General features: G+C 44.6%; 1 pseudogene across 1 annotated transcript; it reads left to right on the forward strand.

The window, feature by feature from the left end:
• Positions 1 to 5,416: 5,416 nt before the first annotated feature.
• Positions 5,417 to 6,927, forward strand: LOC116545644 (annotated as a pseudogene). Its single transcript, XR_004266387.1, has one exon. The product of XR_004266387.1 is annotated as a heterogeneous nuclear ribonucleoprotein A3 pseudogene (transcript).
• The last annotated feature ends 1,306 nt before the right edge of the window (positions 6,928 to 8,233 follow it).

Here is an 8,233-nt window from a genome sequence, read left to right on the forward strand (position 1 = left end):
TTTAACTTCAGCCTGATCCCGCCTTGGAGCCTTGGGGTGTGGAAGGCACCACAAATCGGGCTTCCTTAGGCAAGAGGGTCAGCATTTGTACCCTTTTCTAGGAGATGGTGAAGCGGGTCTGGTCAGGACACCAACAGCATCCATTACAGGGGATCGGCCTGAACTCCCTTCCCAGGTAAGTTACCGCAGCAAGGCAGCAAGGGAGAGAGTGAGGACATGGTTGGGAAAGTGGTGACATGAAGGACTGGAAAGGCAAGGTGCAATATAGCTTGGAATCATCTAAATGCCAGAGCAAAAAGTGCAGACCCGATTTCATGGGCCAGAAGCCTTAGAAATTCACGGTGTGTTTTCGAGCATGTGTGGGATTTGGAGCGGTGTGTAGGAAGAGACAAATGGCAGCAGCAGGTGCTGGGAGAAGCTGCTGGCAAGGAGAGCGGCTGGGACAGATCTGATCAGTAATACACTTGAAGCATCTTACTCCTCTGAGGCCTTTGTGTGACTCTGGTAAGAAGGCTACTTACCAGGGTTTTGTTTTTGCAGCCATCAGCCTTATTCTGAAGAAAAAGAAACAGGTTCCATGTCCTCAGGAAAAAAGCCTCCCCAAGCCAGGACCAATTGGAAGAGTGGGAAGGGATGTATTGCTGGAGGCTCTTCCTTGGAGAAGACCTCACAAAATGTTCCGTAGCTGGCCTGGGCAGGCTGCAGAGACCTGAATACTGCCAGAATTTTACTACTGAGCTTGATCCCAGGGAAGTCTCAGGCTTTTATGGGAAGTGCTATGACACTTGATCAGCTGCAGGGTTTTTTTTTTTTTCTGAGAAGGAGTTTCGCTCTTGTTACCCAGGCTGGAGTGCAATGGCGCAATCTCGGCTCACCGCAACCTCCGCCTTCTGGGTTCAGGCAATTCTCCTGTCTCAGCCTCCTGAGTAGCTGAGATTACAAGCACGCACCACCACGCCCAGATAATTTTTTTGTATTTTTAGTAGAGATGGGGTTTCATCATGTTGACCAGGATAGTCTCGATCTCTTGACCTCGTGATCCACCCGCCTCGGCCTCCCAAAGTGCTGGGATTACAGGCGTGAGCCACCGCGCCCAGCCCCCTAGCTGCAGGATTATTGACCTCAGACAAAGCCAGCCTCCAGTCAATGATTCTTCCCCTGTGTGGAAGTTTAATTGTTCATCAAAGCCTTGAGCGTAGTGGTTCTTTAACTTCAGCATGCAAAAAGACTGCCTGGAGTGCTTTTTTAAAGTGCAGACCTCTGTGCCCCATGTGCAGAGGCTCTGATTTGCCCTGGGGTTGGGGTGGGAGAGTTTGCAGTTCAAATAACCACACAGGTAACTGGGAACAGGTAGTCCAAGAATTATTATTCGGGACAGAGAATGTTCAGTATTTATTTATTCAAATGTAACAGCCCTATAAAATAGGTAATATTATTTTAATTATTCTCAATTTTCAGATAGATAAAATTAGGTTTAAGGAGATTAAACTGCCCAAGGTCAGAAAGTTAGAACATGATGGAGCTAGAACTTAAACCAACTTAACTACAGCCTGTGGTGCTATCTAAGATCCTGAGAAAGAACAGTAGGGAAGCTGGCTGACCTGATTCAGCTGCAGGCTTACCTCTTGGCATTCCCCAACATAAGCCTCTGTTTCAGTCATGCCAATAGTATCAGTTAGGACCAGGCTCAGCTAGGCTGCAGTAACAAATGAGTCATTAATTTCATTTCTTTCTCACACTATATGTTCATTGCAGATGAGCAGGGGCCTTTAAGCAGTACTGGCAATCAGGGGTCTAGACTGATGGAAGTTCTGTCTCAACACGAGCTTCCACTATTGCAGAGGTAGGGAAGAGGGCACTGGCTCTTGAACCATGCATTCTTTTTTAATTTTTGTCCTGAAAATGACATGGGATTACTGCTGTTCAGATTTTATATACCAATTAAGTCCCATGGCCGTGGCTGAGTTGATCAAAGTGTAGAAGACTAAACATTAATATAGTTCCTTGCTGGGCGCAGTGGCGCGTGCCTGTAGTCCCAGCTACTCGGGAGGCTGAGGGTGGGAGGATCGCTTGAGTCCAGGAGTTCTGGGCTGTAGTGCGCGATGCCGATCCGGTGTCCACACTAAGTTCGGCAACAATATGGTGACCTCCTGGGAGTGGGGAACCACCAGGTTGCCTAGAGACGGGTGAACCAGCCCAGGTCGGAAATTGAGCAGGTCAAAACTCCCGTGCTGATCAGTAGCGGGACTGCACCTGTGAACAGCCACTGCACTCCAGCCTGGGCAGCATAGCGAGACCCCATCTATAAAAATATATATATATATATATATAGTTCCTCAAACCAAACCTCTCATGAGACCTTGAATGTACCTTATTCTCTCATATATTTGAATATGCAATTTCATCTCTCTTTAATGTTCTGTCCCTCTCTACAGCTAGGCTAGCTCAACTGAGCATCTAATTCTACATCACCTGCCATCAGCTCTGGGCCACCTTTCCCAACCTGCCCAGGCTAAATAAGGTGCTCTTTCTTCATTTCTTCAGAAATAAGTTCAGAGGATTCTGAACTTATTTCTATTACAGTGTGTGTTATGTTGCATTGCAACATTTATTTATTTATTTATTTATTTGAGACAGAGTCTCACTCTATTGCCCAGACTGGAGTGCAGTGGCATGATTTCAGCTCACTGCAACCTCTGCCACCCGGGTTCAAGCAATTCCCCTGCCTCAGCCTCCTGAGTAGCTGGGATTACAGGCACCTGCCACCATGCCTGGGTAATTTTTGGATTTTTAGTACAGACAGGATTTCACCATGTTGGCCAGGCTGGTCTTGAACTTCTGACCTTGTGATCCATCTGCCTTGGCTTCCCAAAGTGCTGGGATTACAGGCGTGAGTCACCGTGCTTGGCTCCATTGCAAATTTTAATTTTTTTGTCTGTCCCCCCCGACAGCCCACTGAACTGTGGTCCTGTGGGGATGGGAATGTGTAGTGACAGGCCTTGTATCTCTAGTCTCTGGAAGGCAGATGTACAGGAGCCGAGAAGCAGAATGGCAAAGTCCCTAAGAGCTGGATTCTGGACCTTGCAGGAGCTGTTCTCTTATTCCCACAATGGCAGGATGTCTAGGGGCTTTAGAAAATGGGGACAAGGAAGGCGAAGATTCTGTGACTTCAGGATGACCAACTGTAGATGAAGAAATAAAACTTTCCCTGAAGAAGGAGTGGATTTTTCCAAGTCCTCATTGTCCCATCATGGAAAGACTTGCCTCAAATGCTACTTAGTCACTGCCTTGGAGCCAGCTGTGTCACCATGGGTGGAACTTAGAGAGTCCAAAGAGAGGACACTCTGCAGCTGGGGAAAAATCTTTACTGTTCTCAACTGAAAGCCCATAATTCAAGGTCATTGTTGGCAAAGGGGCAGGTGTTCGTGGCCTCTTCCGAGGCAGCCTTTCCTGAGTACTGTCATGCCACATCCTCAGTGTTCATGGGAAGACTTTTGGGGTCAAGAACAGGGGATCAAGATCTCTTCAACAGGGGCATCTGATTCTGATGTGGGGGTCACCTGCTGGCTACCCACAGAGGAGAGGTAAGTAGGCCCAGTAATGTGCTTGGGACAGACATACATGGGGTTTTAATCTGCACAGGGTGGGACTTGTCACTGTTCACTCAGCTTTAGAAGGTCAGCCTTTCTCCCGCTCCCCACCCCACACCCAGGGCTCAGAGAATGAGCCATTTTTAGTTCTCAGGGTACCCCATGCTCTCTCACTTCTGGGCTGTGTGTGCATCAACCCCAACACAACCCTCGGCCCATTCACTGCATTTTATTGCAAGAAGTTTAACTCTTTAAGTGACTTTGTGACTTTTCTCTTTGTGGTACAGCTTTTCCTGAAGTTTGAAGGAGGAGCTATTCTGGGGTGGAGTTCCTCTGTGTAGAGTCAAGCACTCAACTCTTCCTTTCCCTGCTAGCCTCTCACCCAGATTCCCTGGAGAGCTCTCAGTCCCCTCACCCCTTGAGTAATAGACGTTCTTCTACCATGCATAGTAACTTCTCCCTTTTTTTTTTTTTTTTTTTTTTTTTGGTGCCATGACTCGGATTCTTCTCCCTTCTTGTAAAGCCTCAGTACCACCCACCACCCTGGATCTAGAAGTTCAGCTTTTACTGACATTTAAGCCCCCTTTTTTTTTTTTTTTGAGATGGAGTCTCACTCTGTTGCCCAAACTGGAGTGCAGTGGCGCAGTCTCGGCTCACTGCAACCTCTACCTCCAGGGTTCAAGCAATTCTTCTGCCTCAGCCTCCCGAGCAGCTGAGATTACAGGCGCCCACCACCATGCCCAGCTAATTTTTTTTTTTTTTTGTATTTTTGGTAGAGGCGGGTTTTCACCATGTTGGTCAGGCTGCTTTCGAACTCCTGACCTCGTGATCTACCTTCCTCGGCCTCCCAAAGTGCTGGGATTACAGGTGTGAGCCACCGTTCCCAGCCAATGCCTTTTCTTGAAAACAAAACAAAACAAAAACAAAACCTACTCTCTGTAAATATCTCAGCTGTTGAGATAACATATTCTCTACCTCATTATATGCTGTTTCCTTTGCCTTGACTTCTGGTCCTATTTAGGAGGCTAAGTCCTGCCTCCTGGGTCTCAGCTGCCCAGATCCCCTAAAGCTCAAGTGAGTGCTTCATCACAGTGCCCCAGAGTCCTCACCAATGTGCCTCTCAAGAGCTGATTGTTAAATTTTCTTTTTTCTTTTTTTCAGATGGAGTCTTGCTCTGTCACCCAGGCTGGAGTGCAGTGTCACTAACACGGCACACTGCAACTTCCACATTCCAGATTCAAGCAGTTCTCCTGTCTCAGCCTCCAGAATAGCAGGGATTACAGGTGCCTGCCATCATGCCTGGCTAATTTATGTATTTTTGGTAGAGACGGGGTTTCACCATGTTGGCAAGACTGGTCTCGAACTCCTGACCTGCCTCAGCATCCCAAAGTGCCGGGATTAGAGATGTGAGCCACTGTCCCCAGCCTATGGTTAAATTTTCAAGAATTTTGCAAGCTGGTTGTTAAATTCAGCCAATATTAAACATTCAGCTATTATAATAAATACTTAAACGGCCGGGCGCGGTGGCTCAAGCCTGTAATCCCAGCACTGTGGGAGGCCGAGGCGGGTGGATCACGAGGTCAAGAGATCGAGACCATCCTGGTCAACATGGTGAAACCCCGTCTCTACTAAAAATACAAAAAATTAGCTGGGCATGGTGGCGCGTGCCTGTAATCCCAGCGACTCAGGAGGCTGAGGCAGGAGAATTGCCTGAACCCGGGAGGCGGAGGTTGCGGTGAGCCGAGATCGCGCCATTGCACTCCAGCCTGGGCAACAAGAGCGAAACTCCGTCTCAAAAAAAAAAAAAAAAAAAAAAATAGTCGGTCCCATATTGAACTCGAGTTGGAAGAGGCGAGTCCGGTCTCAAAATGGAGGGCCATGATCCAAAGGAACCAGAGCAGTTGAGAAAACTGTTTATTGGTGGTCTGAGCTTTGAAACTACAGATGATAGTTTAAGAGAACATTTTGAGAAATGGGGCACACTTACAGATTGTGTGGTAATGAGAGATCCCCAAACCAAACGTTCCAGGGGCTTTGGTTTTGTGACTTACTCTTGTGTTGAAGAGGTGGATGCAGCTATGTGTGCTCGACCACACAAGGTTGATGGGCGTGTAGTGGAACCAAAGAGAGCTGTTTCTAGAGAGGATTCTGTAAAGCCTGGTGCCCATCTAACGGTGAAGAAAATTTTTGTTGGTGGTATTAAAGAAGATACGGAAGAGTATAATTTGAGAGACTACTTTGAAAAGTATGGCAAGATTGAAACCATAGAAGTTATGGAAGACAGGCAGAGTGGAAAAAAGAGAGGATTTGCTTTTGTAACTTTTGATGATCATGATACAGTTGATAAAATTGTTGTTCAGAAATACCATACTATTAATGGGCATAATTGTGAAGTGAAAAAGGCCCTTTCTAAACAAGAGATGCAGTCTGCTGGATCACAGAGAGGTCGTGGAGGTGGATCTGGCAATTTTATGGGTCGTGGAGGAAACTTTGGAGGTGGTGGAGGTAATTTTGGCCGTGGTGGAAACTTTGGTGGAAGAGGAGGTTATGGTGGTGGAGGTGGTGGCAGCAGAGGTAGTTATGGAGGAGGTGATGGTGGATATAATGGATTTGGTGATGGTGGCAACTATGGCGGTGGTCCTGGTTATAGTAGTAGAGGGGGCTATGGTGGTGGTGGACCAGGAGGATATGGAAACCAAGGTGGTGGATATGGTGGCGGTGGTGGAGGATATGATGGTTACAATGAAGGAGGAAATTTTGGCGGTGGTAACTATGGTGGTGGTGGGAACTATAATGATTTTGGAAATTATAGTGGACAACAGCAATCAAATTATGGACCCATGAAAGGGGGCAGTTTTGGTGGAAGAAGCTCGGGCAGTCCCTATGGTGGTGGTTATGGATCTGGTGGTGGAAGTGGTGGATATGGTAGCAGAAGGTTCTAAAAGCAGCAGAAAAGGGCTACAGTTCTTAGCAGGAGAGAGAGCGAGGAGTTGTCAGGAAAGCTGCAGGTTACTTTGAGACAGTCGTCCCAAATGCATTAGAGGAACTGTAAAAATCTGCCACAGAAGGAGCGATGATCCATAGTCAGAAAAGTTACTGCAGCTTAAACAGGAAACCCTTCTTGTTCAGGACTGTCATAGCCACAGTTTGCAAAAAGTGCAGCTATTGATTAATGCAATGTAGTGTCAATTAGATGTACATTCCTGAGGTCTTTTATCTGTTGTAGCTTTGTCTTTTTTCTTTTTCTTTTCATTACATCAGGTATATTGCCCTGTAAATTGTGGTAGTGGTACCAGGAATAAAAAATTAAGGAATTTTTAACTTTTCAAAAAAAAAATAATAAATAAAATAAATAAATAAATAAATAAATACTTAAGGCTCATCACACCCTAATTACTATATTTTGTTAACATGTGATTGAGATCATTTGTCTCTCTTGTATCCACGTGGTGGAAGCACTATAGAATTTGTAGGATACTGTACATCTCTTCCAAAATCTGTGTTCAGTAGTAGTTTGTGGGAGTATTTCCACTATGGAGACTGGCAAATGCTATAAATCAGAGATTGATTTATCATTCCATTGATTAAACTTAAGGAAGTAATGGAGGCAATGTTAATGATGCAGATTAAACTTACAAGTGTGTTGTGTTTGTAGCTGTTACATTGTGAATAGCATTAAAAATTTTTTTTTAATCTTTTTTCGGCCGGGCGAGGTGGCTCAAGCCTGTAATCCCAGCACTTTGGGAGGCCAAGGTGGGTCAAGAGATCAAGACCATCATGGCCAACATGGTGAAACCCCGTCTATACTAAAAATAAAAAATAAAAAAATTAGCTGGGCGTGGTGGCGTGCTCCTGTAGTCCCAGCTACCCGGGAGGCTGAGGCAGAAGAGTTGCTTGAACCCGGGAGGCGGAGGTTGCAGTGAGCAGAGATTGCGCCACTGCACTCCAGCCTGGCGCCTGACGACACAGCAAGACTCTGTCTCAAAAAAAAACCAAAAACTTTTTTCAGTATTCAAACACCATTATCCAATTCATCAAAGAAGCATTGACAAATAATTAGTTATGACATTCATTTTAATTTCTCTTTTGTCTTGTTAACATAAATAATATCAATGAACGTTCTATTAGAACAATACCTGCCTAATAACCGTAATGATAGATTTTCCGGAAGGTGTTCACAAAAAAATCAATGACTGCATTCTGTGAAAATCAATTGATTATATGGAATTTACAGTGGACAGTATTATATATTTATTATTTATAACTTATATGCTACAATAATTTTTTATTACTTTCAATAATACAGTATTTATCAAACACATCTTCAGTTGTCTTGTTATATAGTGTGCAACAAATTACAATATTCTGCAGCCACCAATTATATACAGAGCATGAAGAAACTATTAATTCAGGTAGTGTAATCTTTCCATTTATAACTTTGCAAGGAAGCACTATCAAATCTGATTTTAAATATAACAATCTCACTAAACTTTACGCATGAGAAGTCACAGAGAGTGCTTGTGCTGTTTGATGCAAAATAGCTGAACTTCATTTTCAGAAGACTAAACCTGATATTTAAACATGATAATATAAACAGCAAAACAAAATACATCCTTTTTTTTTTTTTTTTTTTTTTTTTTTTT

The sequence above is a fragment of the Sapajus apella genome, unplaced genomic scaffold (genome assembly GCF_009761245.1).
Source record: "Sapajus apella isolate SASKATOON/1434 unplaced genomic scaffold, GSC_monkey_1.0 scaffold319, whole genome shotgun sequence".
Taxonomy (NCBI): domain Eukaryota; kingdom Metazoa; phylum Chordata; class Mammalia; order Primates; family Cebidae; genus Sapajus; species Sapajus apella.